The sequence below is a fragment of the Diabrotica virgifera genome, chromosome 9, assembly GCF_917563875.1.
Source record: "Diabrotica virgifera virgifera chromosome 9, PGI_DIABVI_V3a".
Taxonomy (NCBI): Eukaryota; Metazoa; Arthropoda; class Insecta; order Coleoptera; family Chrysomelidae; genus Diabrotica; species Diabrotica virgifera.
The window spans coordinates 201,904,677-201,920,898 of record NC_065451.1 but is presented as its reverse complement, the minus strand read 5'-3'; the positions used below and the strand labels follow the sequence as shown (position 1 = coordinate 201,920,898).

The following is a 16,222-nucleotide window of genomic DNA, read 5'->3' as shown; positions in this document are numbered from 1 at the left end:
CTGTAAATACTGATTCAATCGGGTCCATTTATATAGGCAACTCAAATTACACGGCCTGTCAAAGTTTCCACCACCTTGTCTGTCTCTCTCTAGGACCTCTCTCTTGTATGTTGGTGTCAATCTTGCTTCACTATTTGAAACAAGAATCTACAGGTCGAGCAAGTCTCGTAAATTTCACGATTGCGAGCCACGCTTCACGCAACCGTGTTTGCGTACTTGTGTTTCGAGTTGCGTGGTGGTGCGGAGTTATATTTACCTTTAAATATAAATCGTTTCTACTGATTCATAATAATATGTAGGTATACTATTCTCAATATGGCTACTGGGTGTAAAAGATAAATCTTATTCTATCTGTTCTTCATGAGTTTTAGATAATTTTAGTTGTATTTCTTTGTAATTTTGTGTTGTACAAAGATTCATTTAACATTTTCTCTGGAAGTATTAATTTAGAAAGATAATATGCTTCATTGGTGTTGTGTTTTGAAGTGTGAAATGCAAAGTAATTGTGATAAAGTCAAGATAAAGTTCACTTTTAAACTGAACTAAATAAGGTATCTGAGAGACAACAATGGTTAAATGCAATACAATGTACAGGTTTTACTAGCGAAATGAAAATTTTCCTGTCCTGTCTGCTGTAATCATTTTATATCTGGTAAGTTACAATTACAACAGTAACGATTTTTGAAGATGTTAACATTTTAATCTTATAGGAAAACCAGCCCAGCCGACTTAATCGATAATAACAATCTCCAGATTGGGTTCCTTCAATAAATATGGGCTATAAACACAATGAAATAAGTTCCCCAAAATCTAAAATGGAGTGGTATCAAAGGAGAATTAAAGGAAAAAATATTCATATTGAAATTATTTATAAGGCACTGGACTGTCTTAAATTCTACAATAATACTAGGTGGGTAAATGATTTTAGACATTTTTCATTAAGAGTAGATTAAGATTAAGTAGATTTTCATTCAGTAGATTTAAGACTTGTTTACACGGGTAGAGTAATGATGCAAGTACTTGATATAGTAGAGTAACTCTACCTGTAAAAATGCTCAGCACAGTAGAATAGCTGGTAGAGTGTATAGTTGGAGTTAAAGTAGAGTGACTAGCAACCTATGGCAAAGTAACTACTCTATGACCACCACTACTGCCAAAATGTCTACTCGGCTGCACACTCTACCCATGGAACACGCTCAATTATGGCAGAATAGAGTAGGTAGGAGAGTACATGGGGGCGCTGTCATTCTGGCTGGAATTGTGTTTTGTGTAAATAGTGAAAATGAAGTTCACCGAAGATGAAACTTTAAAACTTGTAGAGCTATAATACGGCGAATACCAATGTTTATGGAATTTAGGTAGTGTCTACTACATAAATAAAAGTTTGCAGCAAGCTGCGGAGGATGAAATCGTCGAAAGAATGGCAAAGGGGGCTTTGGAGTAAACGAGCTTAAGCAAAAAATTAAGAATTTAAGGTGCACTTATAATCAAGAGTGTTTAAAAATACAAAGATCGGTTTCACTATACTAGCATCAGTACTATACTTGTACTCTCCTCATGTGAATGGTATCAAGCCATTTTTGGTAGAGTACTACCGCTACTCTACTCTCCTCAAAACTCTACCCATGTAAACAAGTCTTTAGAAACAGTGGAAAATGAGGTACCTAGTAGAGCAGTAGTAGAGTAAAATATACTGGTTTAGCAAATTACAATGTTTTAAGTTAATACAGTAGCGATCAACAGGTAGCCAAAATGTGTTCCAAGATTGCCACTGTAATTTTGAATATTTTTTCGAGGTATTTGGCACACATATTCGTAAAATAATAAAGAATGGCGGTACAGAGCCCAATTTGAAAAATATATTAATATGTGGAAATTACTCTGTAATTATACAATATTTAAAAAACGAGCCTGTACCGCCACTAAGAAGAACAAAAAAATACACTTTCTTCAAATAAACTTTTTTATCCGATGCCTAGATTTTGTGTAATTTTGGAACTACTAATGAAATAAAAAATTTTAGTAGTTCCAAAATAACACAAAATCGGATAAAAAAGTTGTATTTGAAGAAAGTGTATTTTTTTGTTCTTCTTAATGGCAGTACAAGCTCGTTTTTTTATATTGTATTTAATTACAGGGTAATTTCCACATTTTAATATATTTTTCAAATTAGGCTCTGTACCGCCATTCTTTATTATATTAAGAATATGTGTGCCAAATATCTCGAAAAAATATTCAAAATTACAGCCGCAATCTTGGAACACATTTTCGCTACCTGTTGATCGATACTGTTTCCTCTTAAGACAGTTTTAATAGTTATTTATGATATAAGTATTAAAAGTACAATTTTAAGACGCGCATGTGAAAGTTAACTTGAAAAAATAATTTTATTAATGTTTTGACTTCCACATCAGATGTCATTGTCAAAATACAAAATATTCATTATTATTAGGTTTATTCTAGCAAACAGTCAAACTAGTCAAAAACCGTCAGCAAACAGTTGGTCAGTAAAAGAACATAATACAGTCACCAGTGCGATCCCCTCTACTCGCGCTGGTCCACTATTCGCTGATGGTTTCAAACTGTTTGAAACTGATGCTAGAACAAACCTATTATTATTATGCATATCATTATCTGTAAATAATATTTCTTCTGATTGTTAATTGTAAAGGATAGAAAAATTACCATTTATTTTATTTTTTTTTAGAATCAGCTGAGAGAAGTGGTTTACAAAAAACCAGGAAGGAAACGGAATATGTGGCTACGAAAGGCAAAAGAAAGGTTTACAAAGCAAATGTGACACATTTTTTTGAAATATTTAGGAATATCAGTAAATTGCATTAAAAAAATGTATGAAAAGATTTTGTTCAATAAAAATGTTTATATTTATCAAGGATGTATTATTTGGTATGGCCACATATCGTCAGTGATGTAATAATACATCCTATCTGTTTTTTTTTTCATGAGTTTTTTAAGAGAGACTAAAAACTTGTCTTAGGGTCACCTCCTGTTTTCATATGATATTTTTTGACTTGTTTTGTAGTAAATTAAACTATCTATGAACTACAAAACAAGTCAAAACTTACATATGAACACAGGAGGTGACCTTAAAACATGTTTTTCCATCTCTCATACAAAACTCATGAAAAAACAGATAGGAGGTATTGTCACATCAGCAAGGATGTACAGTGATGAGTGCCCTAATAACCGGCAAAATATGGGCAACATATTTAGTTGTGAGATAAAAAGAAATGAAACTAGTCGAGCTGGGAAATTTAGCGAAATTAAACTTTAAATTTACGTTATATTGATCCCACCTTTACACATATCGGAGGAGTATGTCAACTAAAACTGTCACTGTGACAGTGGTAGTTTCCAAACTCGTCTGATACGTCTGAAGGTGGTACACAATCGATACAATCTAAATGTATAAGTTAATATCGCTAAATTTCCCAGCTCGACTAGTTTCATGTCTTTTTATCTCACTACTTAATACATCTTTTGTGCTATTTTGCCGGTTATTAGAGCGCTCATCACTGTATTTCTGGTATATCCAGGGAATGTCAACAAAATATATTTTGAATGTCCAGAGAACATTCGTGGACATTCATGGAATGTTCCAATAAGACATTCAGGTAATGTTTAAAATGCTGACACAGGATTTTCCTGGGATGTTCAGGGAACATGTTTTCGGGGATATTCCAGGAATTTTTCAATGTCTGTGTACCTTCTATGGACCTATATGGAATATTTTGGTGTTATTACCGCCGCACTCCACTTGCGATTTGTAATCAGGAAGATTGAACACATTGTTTCAAATACAAGTCAATCCATTTGTGACTAAATAATCATGGATTGACTTCTATTTGAAAGAATGTGTTCAATCTTCACAACTACAAATCGCAAGTGGAGTCCGGCGCTTAGGGCTACTTCCTCTTTGGTATTATGTATTATACTACAGAAATCAGGAACTTTCCTTCTAAATATATGTATGCATCTTGCCCATCAAACATATTCTTCGAAACATTTTTTTAAGGGGTTACATATAGGTCTTGTGGGTAAAAAAAGTGACTTTTTAAAAAAATTATATCTCGAAAACTAAAATTTATTTTTATTTATAATTGGAACATGTAAAAGTATAGTACTTAAGGTAGTCTCAAAAAAAGTTTCAGCCAAAAATATTCATTTTTGTAGAGTTTAAGTTTTTTTTGCGTTGGCAGCATAACTAACCCAGGCAACCAAGTGACGTCAATAACGTCGAGGAAACGTCAGTTTTTGGTTGAATATATCCACGTGTTTGAACATTACGTCGTATAAACGTCTTTTGTAAGTGATTTTAAATATGTAAGATTAATGACGTTAAAATACGTTTAAAAACACGTTTTCATTTTAGACAGCTCAAGTCTGACGTCACAAAAATGGGAGGAGCTTTTAGAGTTAATGCTCATAATGTTCAAGGTTACCAGGTCTACTGATTTTTCAGTAGACCTACTGATTTTAACTCCAATTACTGACCTACTGAAATCTATCAACATATATTGTAGTCCTGTCGTCAGTGGGGGTACAACGGCCTCCTTAATTCAGATGGACTTACCCAAGTTTTTTTTATGTATTTTGACTCGTAGAACACGAATTTTTTGGGTAACAGTCGATCCGGATGTCTATAAGATTGTTATAAACAAAGAACTTGAGGAATTACATAACAGCGATATTTCGCAAAACAAAACATTTTTTTGTATTTTTTGGGTCATTCTAAGCAAAAAATGTTTTTTCGTAGGATGCATAGTTTTCGACATAAACGCGGTTGAACTTTCAAAAAATCGAAAAATTGTAATTTTTGAACCCGAATAACTTTTGATTGAAAAATAAAATAGCAATTCTGCTTACCGCATTTGAAAGTTCAAGTTAAATTCTATCGGTTTTGATTACTTTCATTGCTAAAAATTAATTTTGTTATTGTTAAACAAAGCTACAAACACATAGTGATTGAATGATGTTTTCAATGCATTTCTCATTTGAAATCGAACGAGTAGGCGCGCATACGCATATTTCTACGTAAATTACGTAAATTAAAACGCATGCATTGGGCACGGGAAACACTATGTGTTTATGGCTTTTTTAACAAATAAAAACTTAATTTTTAGCAATGCAAATAATCAAAACCGATAGAATTTGACTTGAACTTTCAAATGCAGTAAGCAGAATTGCTATTTTATTTTTTAGTCAAAAGTTATTCGGGTTTAAAAATTGCACTTTTTCGATTTTTTGAAAGTTCAACCGCGTTTATCTCGAAAATTATGCATCCTACGAAAAAACTTGTAAGACCATTTTTTGATGAGAATCACCCAAAGAATACAAAAAAATGTTTTGTTTTGCAAAAAAATCACTGCTATGTAATTCCTCAAGTTCTTTGTTTATAACAATATATTTTATCGACATCCGGATCAACTGTTACCCAAAAAATTCGTGTTCTACGGGTCAAAATACATAAAAAAAATTTGGGTAAGTCCATCTGAATTAAGGAGGCCGTTGTACCCCCTTGGCGACAGGACTATTGGCCGTTATTAACAGGTAAATTTCTATGAAATGGGCTTTAAAAATACGAGATTATTTGACCACGTCCGTATTATAAAGATGGCCGTAAATACCAGGTCATAATAAATTATGACCTGGTATTATTGGATTATTTAAATAAGGAAATCTTTACCTCACAAAGATTTGAAGATTTGAATGATTTGATTTTACCTCACAAAGATTTGAAGATTTTTTAAACTGGCTGTTAGTACAGGTGGCCGATTTTGACAGGTGACCGATAACACAGGTTTTACCGTATAGGGCTTTTCATTCACAGTCATTTGTTTCGAGCTTCTGTCATGTGTCACTAAATATTAATATATCTACGTCATACGTTATTGATATATCCAATGATACAAACCAAAGACGTACGACGTAGATATATTAATATTATGTGACACATGACAGAAGCTCGAAACAAATGACAATCGATGAAAAGCCCTATTTACATGGCCTAAAAAGAATACTGATTTCTACTGATTTTTGAAAGCAAAACAACTGGAAAAGTAAAAACTGACCTGTTATGACATTGACTATTGACTCTGACTCCAAACTTCATTTATTGTTTACGTGCTTTGTGAGGTAAAATAATAAGACTTTTGGTGTTTTTTTTTCTGTTAATTAACTACATAATTATTATGTGTTGTTTGTTGTTCACGATTCTTTTTGATTTAATTTACTGCGTTAACGTTAAATAAGATATTATGCTGGATAATTTGTTAATAAATTATTTATTAGTTTATATGTTGTTTCCGTTTTGACACAGTAAACATACTTACCTATATAAAAAGTGAAAATTCTATAATGTTGCATTGATGGTATTGTAATTTGATTGTAATTCTATGTATGTTATAAAGTCTTCCATTTGGTTTTATTTTTAGCCTATAAGCTAAATTTAAAACAGTTAAATGAAAAATTGCAATACCAACAATGTCCATACGAATAATTATTATTGTCGATTTTTAAAACCATAAAATGAAAAATAATATAAAAAAACGACATGAAAACTATGTTGTTGATATCACGTATCTAAAACGTGATAAAAATGACGTCAGTTATGGTGGGACATATTCACGTGACTTTCGACGTCGAAAAAACGTGATAAACTGACGTGGTTTGGTGATAATTATGACGTCTTTTCAACGTTTTGTAAACGTTATTTGATTGCCTGGGAAGTCCAGTCTCATCTGAAATCAAAAAGTTTCTTGTAGTTTATACCTCTGGCTAGAATATGAACGAAGGAATTAAAAAAAATGAAATTTGAAGATTTTACATAAGTTTAAACACATTTTTGACCCCAATTTTTCTCATTTTTAAAGTAGTTTTTTTTTATAAAACAAAAATGACCTCATCTAATAAAAAAATCCTTTGTTCATTCACTAGCCAGAGGTATAAACTACAAGAAACTTTGATTTCAGATGAGACTGGACTTGTTATGCTGCTCACTGCAAAAAAGGGCTGTTGTCGAAAAATTGCAGTCAACTCTACAAAAATGAATATTTGTGGCTGAAATTTTTTTGAGAGTACTATACTTTTACATGTTTCAATTATAAATAAAAATAATTTTTAGTTTCCAAGATATAATTTTTTTAAAAAGTCACTTTTTTTACCTGCAAGACAACAAGTTAACAAATTGTTGATTTCAAATTGTAACAATTGTTTTGCAAAGTATGCTGCCCTCTTGTATTTTCTGTGTTATCTTCATCATACAATTACTTCATCTAAAAACTTTCTGCGATATATTCGCAACAACAAAAACAAACAAAACAAAAAAAAATAAAACAAAAGTTTAACCACCTTCACACCACAGAATCAAGCAATCAAGTTACACAAATTTTCAAACACCTCACCTGACACAGCGTCTCAAGTACGATTGCGCGAATTGGTAAATATAACTCCGCACGACCACGCAACTCGAAACACAAGTACGCAAACACGGTTGCGTGAAACGTGGCTCGCAATCGTGAAATTTACAAGACTTGCTCGACCTGTAGATTCTTGTCTATTTGAATGGGACATGGCCATTCCATCCGTATTGACAGTTCATTGGTTGGAGCTGGAGCATGACGTAGATATATGTGACACATGACAGAAGCTCGAAACAAATGGTTTTGACTGTGAATCATGATATAATGAAACCGAAGATATGACACCACGCAGCTCCTAATGTCAAGTGACGTCAATACGTGACGATTCCGACATTTTGTCATTTGTTGTTGTTTGTTTCCATGGTTTGTTTCTGCTATTTATATACAGGTTGTAAGCTTTCAACGATTGTTAGTATTTATAGTCTAAGAGCTAGTGAACCCTCCGACTAACGGTCGTCCTGTAAGGCTATAAATTTTTCTAGTGATAATTCTTAGCACACCAAGGCTAAAAACCATGACCTGGCAGGCCTCAGTGGTGCACGTGTATCTACCAGGTGAATCGAAAAGTGCAAATTTAGGGGGTAAAATAAACTTTCTCCTGTAAGGTTTAAATTTAAGTATGTGTTTGATTAAGTCATTCAGAAGAAATGTGAACAATGACAGGCGATTCTGAAGAGCATAAGACCTTGCCAGGCGAGGGGAAAGATTAGGGGTTTTTCCTAAAATTATTCTTTTTGCATCGAAAAAATTTTTTTTAGGTTTTTTGAATCATTCCAAACAGAAAACGTCTTCAGTGATTTTTCTCTTAAGTTAATAGTTTTTGTTATATAAGCGATTGAAAATTTTGAAAATTGCGAAATCGGCCATTTTTAACCCTAAATCGAACATTTATCTAAAAATTTCAATGTTGCCAAGATACGTAGATATTGTTTAAACATTGATTGATGAAATCCCGAAGAGTTTTTTGCAATAAAATATCGAAAACCCCTTTGTTTTTTTAATTGCTAATCAAGCAGGTGCGACACTGTAGTATAAGTGAGGACGTTTGAGTTTGCATAAATTCATTATCTCGAGAATGGGCAAATTTCAAGAGAAATCCTCAGTCAGGTCGATTTTTATTTTTAAATTAGGACTTTTTGGCATATATATAATACTAGTGACGTCATCCATCTGAGCGTGATGACGTAATCGATGATTTTTTTAAATGAGAGTAGGGGTTGTGTGATGGTTCATTTGAAAGGTTATTGAATTTTCTATTCACTAATATAAACATTAACATAATTATTTATACAGGGTGTACAAAAAAGTTTTTTTTATTAAATTATCTTTGATTAAATTTGACAAATAGAAGAAACAATTTTTTTGTACACCCTGTATAAATAATTATGTTAATCTTTATATTACTGAATAGAGAATTAAATAAACTTTCAAATGAGCTATCACACAACCCCTACTCTTATTTAAAAAAATCATCGATTACGTCATCACGCCCAGATGGATGACGTCACTAGTATTATATATATGCCAAAAAGTCCTATTCAAAAATAAAATCGACCTGTCTGAGGATTTCTCTTGAAATTTGCCCATTCTCGAGGTAATGAATTTATGCAACTCAAACGTCCTCACTTATACTACAGTGTCGCACACGCTTGATTAGCAATTAAAAAAACAAAGGGGTTTTCGATACTTTATCGCAAAAAACTCTTCGGGTTTTCATCAATCAATGTTTAAAGAATATCTACGTACCTTGGAAACATTGAAAATTTTAGATAAATGTTCGATTTAGGGTTAAAAATGGCCGATTTCTCAATTTTCAAAATTTTCAATCGCTCATATAACAAAAACTATTAACTTAAGAGAAAAATCACTAAAGACGTTTTCTGTTTGAAATGATTCAAAAAACCTAAAAAAATTTGTTCGATGCAAAAAGAATGATTTTAGGAAAAACCCCTAATCTTTCCCCTCGCCTGGCAAGGTCTTATGCTCTTCAGAATCGCCTGTCATTGTACACATTTCTTCTAAATGACTTACTCAAACACATACTTAAATTTAAACCTTACAGGAGAAAGTTTATTTTACCCCCTAAATTTGCACTTTTCGATTCACCTGGTAGATAAACGTGCACCGCTGAGGCCTGCCAGGTCATGGTTTTTAGCCTTGGTGTGCTATGAATTATCACTAGAAAAATTTTTAGCCTTACAGGACGACCGTTAGTCGGAGGGTTCACTAGCTCTTAGACTATTAATATGTCATCGGGTTTGCAAATACAACATAATTAACAAATTTTTGTTTATTAAAGTTAATAAAAAGTGTTGTGTTAAATGTATTTTATTTTTTATTTAACCCAAAAACCTATTAAGCTTGGAAAGGAAGTATTAAGTTTATGTTGAAATTTAGTATTAATAAAAGTTCTGGATAATAGGTAAGAGACATAGAATAGATCATCTAAGAACCATAGCTACAACCTGTTACGCACAACTTCCCGTTCAAATAAGAAAGAAACTTGACAAAAAGGAATAAGGAGGAGGAGAATAAGGTCACATTGGCAATAAATGTTAAACATTTAGAAAAACTGGTTGTCATAAACGAGTTCAACTGACTCTACAATATCTCTTTATAGAAAATAATTCTAAAAATGACCATGATTATATATTAGCTACTTCTCAATTAGAACAAAATGAGATCGATAATGAAATAATCTCACAGAATGGTGAAGATGACCATAAAAGAATCGGTAGATATGGCAACAGGAAGATATAACCTAATAAATTGTGATCAAACTAAAAAGTCTTCACAAATTTCCACTGCAGAACAAGTTACAGATGTGATGACCAAACCTCTAACGAAAATAAGATTCCACATCCTCTCAAAGACGGGACTGATGTAGATGCGAAAAACCTTTTTAATAACGGAAAGTGTTGAAATTTAGTAGGTATTATGTAATAAGGTTTTTCTCATTGTATTCAGTGAATGTCATAATTACGTTAGTGTGATAATAATTTTAATGAAAACATCACTATTTTAAGTGAACATTTGCCTATTTTATCTTCAATAAATCCATAATTCAGAAAAGTTTATATCCATTACTTTATCACTACGTTTCGTAAAAAGAAATTTAACGTAAATAATCCGTAATTTTGTTACCAGAATGCTTCCATTCTTCATGTTATCCATAGGTTATTTCAAATTGGCGCCGCTAACAAGTCACGTATTGACGTCATGCGCAAAACCGAACGAATTTGAAACACTTTGGTGTCATATCTCCTAAATTTATTGTATCATGACTGTGAATAATGAAAAGCCCTATGGACCATGATAGTGTGACGTCAAAATTTTTCCAAACACGTTGTGTCTAGGGTATACGCTACCGTGTACGCAAATAAAAAAGTTAGGTAGAATTTAACGTCATAACAAATATTTTTCTATCAAACAAACACTAAGGCCCGGTCTTTTCACCCCCGAATAAATATTTATTAGGAAGTTTATCAGGCAGATTACATGTAAATCTGTCAAATAAACCTCCGAATAACTTTTATTCGGAGGTGAAAAGACCGGGCCTAAACATATCAAAATAGCGTGTGGTTTCACTCTTAGGCTGTATGACACTATGCATTTTCTTGTATCATTTCTAATATCGTTTCTGATATCGTTTCTTGTATACATTTTCTTGTATCATTTCTTGTACGTACATTTGAGGCGCTCAGAGTAACAGTGGCCTAACCCACAAATTAAGCATTTTTAGATTAATATATCAATAAAAGCAGCAACATTAAATCTTTCTATTAACAAAGGTTTACACAACCTACCTCAATATTTGGCTAAATGACGCTACATAATTTGTAGCGCCATCCCATAAAGCACAATGTAAATTCTAATTCAAAGATTGCATTTGTCTCAAAACTTCGTTTTTGGGGTTAGGCCACTGTTGCCCTGAGCGCCTCATTTGTGCCCTGTATGACACTATGGAAAATTGTATGAAATTCGGCACGTGATTGGTCGAAATTTTGTTTGTCACCCTGTGTCACGTTATGGTAGTACCGCATCTACAGCTACAGCTGATTTTAAAGATTTTATAAAATTTATAAACTTTTAATTAACATTTTAATGTTAACCAGAATTTTACGTTGACTGTTTGAGGTTGATTATTTGTGTTTTTATTTTGTTTTGATATTTATGCTAAAATATTTGCATTGGAATTATCTTCAGTTTGATCCAAATTAGGAACTATTGTATTTTTGTCTATTAAAAAATTATCCACCATGAAACCTAAATTTATAGTTTGAACGGTTTGAACTTTACTAGGATGAGCTAAATATATGGTTATTAGTAGAACAGTAGTCCGTACCAAACGGTATATTAAGTATCAATAAAAGATTTATAAATAATAGGGCTTTTCATCGATTGTCATTTGTTTCGAGCTTCTGTCATGTGTCACATAATATTAATATATCTACGCCCATAGAGTTATATATTAGCATAGAGAGAGTGTCAGTCAGAGCGAAGTGACGACACCATCTTTTTTATTTGGATTAGTGCTGTTTCACTCTTACGCATAGTAAAGCTGCTACAGTTGTCCTCCTCTTCCGTGCCTATATTCACACTGAATGTCGTCATAGATTTTCGATACAATGTGTTAGAAAGAGATGCAGCAAACCAGTCCATGAGATCTTGTCGTCAGGAAGCTCGGAAGGTAGGCTCCCTCTATGTTAATATATACCTCTATGTCTACGCCATACGTCTTTGGTTTCTATCCGTTAGGTACACGCTTAAACGTCTTCAAGTCAGTGACGTCATTATTTAGCGTGCACTATGACTGGGTTTTTTGGTACACGCTAATTTGAGCCGCGTGTATATGCTGTGGTATTAAGTATCGCGAGTGTCAGAGTGTGGTTAGAATTTGTCTAATCACCTTATGTTTACACTTTAATATTGATTTGTAAAGAGTTTCCTTATTTTTTACTTGTTTAGTGTTTTTTTTTAAATTAACTATGGAGCGTGCCCAAGTAGCAATTTTTCGACGCATTGGTTGTCAGTACAAACAAATGCACTGTATATAACGTTGCCCGAGAGCATTTTAAGTTGTTTCGGCCAACGTCCCCTATCCCGACTGACATTGCGATGTTACAACTTTAAGTAATACCTTTAGTTACACGGGCAACTAATTTATTACCATTGTGACAACTACATATCACAGTTCAGTTTTTTCAACAATCGCAACGACTTAAAAATGTTATAATGCTAAACTAATTTACGCCCTGGCCGACTCTGAAGTTGTCTGTCACGACCTTAGGTGTTGTTCTAGGTGTGTGACACCTTTGCGGCAACTTCAGAAGGAGAAAAAGAATTTACTTTATAACCTTATTTTTTTCTTATTATTATATGTTTTATTTTGCTGGAAATTTTCGATTTATTTAACAACCTGTTTGTTTGTTTTTTTAATAGCTGGTTTCCATTCCATTGTCCACTGTTTTATCAGTAGATTTGATAACCTTAATCTTTCAATCTTTGTATCAGCGTGTATCAGCTTTGCTAGACGGGGTTGCCTGCTAGACGGGGTTGCCAGGTCAGTTTTTACTCTTTCAGTAGTTTTGCTTTCACAAAATCAGTAGATTCTTTTTAGGCCATGTAAATACAGTATACTTATACAGTAATCTGCATATCCGTCTTAACTGTCCAAGAGGAATTCCAAAAAATTGGAAACCTAATTATTCCAAAACAACAACTGGTAATTACCATTTTTTAGCTAAAATCTACTAAATCAAAAACTAAAATATACTTAAGGATTTTTGGGATATATTTGGGATTTTTGATAATAAAAACAACAGCTAACTTAAGGGGATAGGCGCAAAATGTCGCCCGTTAAAATGTTCAATGTATTTTAACTGTTTTCATTGTTTGCAAATCCTGAGAAAACTAATAAATATTTTGAAAAATTTAAACGCAGAAAGAAAGATTACGTTATTACCGAGGACCGAAAGTCCCTGAAAACTTCTATAATGTTTATTTTAATAAGTTACAGGGGTGAAAGACAAAATGTAGTGTCATTTTAATTCCAAATATCTCATTCAAAAGAAACGTTTTGGTTTTTCTAAATAATGCACTTTCATTCTGCGTTTAAATTTTTCAAAAATACTTATTATAGTTTCCTCATGATTCGAAAAAAATGAATAGGTACATTTAACAACTAGAATATTTTGTCATCCACTAATTTTAACAGCTGCATGTCTGGATCAAATTCTTCAAACAATTGTTTCGCATTTAACATTAGAAACACGTGAACACAACATTTTGTGTTTTGCAAAGTTACATATGTTTAGATATTTTAGTTTTCCATCGTTAGCTTCTAATAGGCTCACCGAATGCCAGAACTCTTCAATAACACCTGAAATACTGCTTGCACTGTTACTTGAAATCTGCAAGTTTGTTACATGAGAATCCAGTTTCATTTCTCTGTAATATTCATCATCTACGTCCTGAATCTTATTTTCGGTAATGACCTAATTATTCTGAATCTTATTTTCGGTCTTATTTTCGGATTGGGAAATTGTAACCAAATGTGTGAAAATTAATTTAGAAATGGGGTAAATACTATTAAAAAGCAAATTTTATTTTAGTCATAACAAAATGTTGAAATATAACAAAAATCTACTAAACAATATTACCTACTAGAATATTTTAAAAAATATCAAAAATCTACCAAAAAAGTAGAAATCTCCAAAATGTGGCAACGCTGTTAAGGAGAATGCTACACTTTTGACACTGGTCACATGACCTCTCTGTCACCCAATAAGAGGGTGCGTTCTAAAATGGTTGGGATAGTCAGCGCGGCCGGGCTTGGTTGGCGATTGGACTTCTAAGTTGTCTTATCGGTCTAGGGTTGGTAATAAGGTATTTTTTTAGTAATAAGGTTATATTGTATAATGCACCATTTTGGTTTTATTTGAGATTTCTGAGATGTAAAGAAAATGAAAATCCAGAATATAAAAAATGATACCTTTTTCTGATACCTTTAAAAGCACCATCAATACATTAAAATACAGAACATCTTTAACATAAATTTTAACTTTTATATTAAAATTTGATTTTTTTAAATTTGCATATTTTTTGTCAAAAATGTCGTAAAAAAGTAGCGCGTGTGTTTTCTAAAGGTGAAATATCCATATTTGACGGTAATCTGAGATGCGTTTATAAATTTTCAGATCAGGTAATTTTGTTTAAGTCCTTTATGTATTTATATAAATTTAAATACCTAATACGATGTCAAAATAGTTACCATTTTGGTTTTCGCATTCACCATACAGGTGTTAAAAATATAGGTAAAAAAACATAACTAGTCTGACTCCTTGAGCAACCATTGCACGCGCAGGTTCTTTTTATAGTCGCTTCAGTTGTCTTATGCAACGCTTACGAAACGATGTTGCTTCATAGGAGGTTGCCTAGGCAACGTTAAGACAACTCAAAAATCGTCCACCAAATTAGTGCAGAATAGGGTCGTCTTCTAGGCAATAACAACGTTGTAACAAAACGTTGCCACGCGGTAGACAACGTTGTCGCGTCGACAAATTGCTACTTGGGTGGACAATTATTTAGTTCCTTTAATGAGCTTAACAACATTCTAAAACAGTATCTATGAAAAAGATAAGAGACAAAAATTCCTGATTAAGGGTAGCAGAAGTAATAAGATAAAATATACGGGGCGATTGATTAGTGTGATAAAGTTCAGTAGATCCTCTATAGTAATAGACCTAACAATAAAAGTTAGTAACAAAAATTTTAGCAAACGTTGTGCTTCATATTACAAAATTACTAAAATTAGTTATAATGTACAGGGCGTTCGATAATATAGTGGCAGACCAAACTTATGGTTTTTAAATGGAACACCCGAACACCCTATATTTTATTTTATGTTCGAAATCTTCTTAACTTCCATATCACAAAATATAACGGTTTATTATGTTATACAGAGGGTATTTACAAAGTTATAACCAATTTTCTATGAAAATCGTAACAAGTTCAACTCCCTGTATAAATAAAAATAAACACCAATATAAACTGGTATAATTAATTTACGTGTAAAAATTATTTTAGCAGTATTTTGTATATATCATGTTAACTAATATTTTTATTTTGCTAACCTGAATATATACTTTTAGTGGGGGAGCGAAGTATGCTAAATGTGCAGTCACTCGAGCGCTTTAGGAACCTATATTGGGTTGTAACGAGTAGGTCCTAAAACCAAAAAAAGTTAAGTAAAGTTTTCCATTTTAGTGGGAACTTTCCATTTTTAATTTAATTTTCCATTTCCAATAATCGTTTTTTTAGATTATAGCGCATCTATCCCATAATTTGAAAGAATGTTTCCAAAAAAAAATTTGCTTATTTTTATCTAAACAATTCAAATCTGGAATAAAAATTTGGGGCTCCTATTTAAGATTTTAAAGTAACCTCCCACCCCACCTCCCTGGGGGGTCGTGTTTGGTACCTTCGATAGATTTTTCAAAAATATTGTGTAAGTGTATTTTGCAGTTTTTCGATCTAATGTTTATTTTGCGAAATATTGCGGGATTTGTATTTAAAATTTTAAATTTACCCCCCACCCCTCTCCGTGGGGGTCATATTTGGTATCATTCGATAGATTTTTGAAAAATATTGAACGTGTAGTTTTTAGTTTTTCGATCTGACGTTCATTTCGCGAAATATTCGTCTTTTTTTGTGAAACTTTGTGACTCACCAATTCCCTTACGCCCCGCTCAAATCGTCAGATTTTTGAAATATACACT

The 16,222-nt window shown here is 32.6% G+C and overlaps 1 long non-coding RNA gene and 1 pseudogene across 1 annotated transcript; one reads left to right on the top strand and one right to left on the bottom strand.

The window, feature by feature from the left end:
- The window catches only part of LOC126891608 (zinc finger protein 721-like), a 67,270-nt pseudogene that overhangs the window by 27,251 nt on the left and 23,797 nt on the right, over nucleotides 1-16,222 (bottom strand).
- On the top strand, nucleotides 16-2,889 carry LOC114340629 (uncharacterized). Its single transcript, XR_007700673.1, has 3 exons — nucleotides 16-652; nucleotides 711-910; nucleotides 2,708-2,889. It is a non-coding gene; the product is annotated as an uncharacterized LOC114340629 (long non-coding RNA).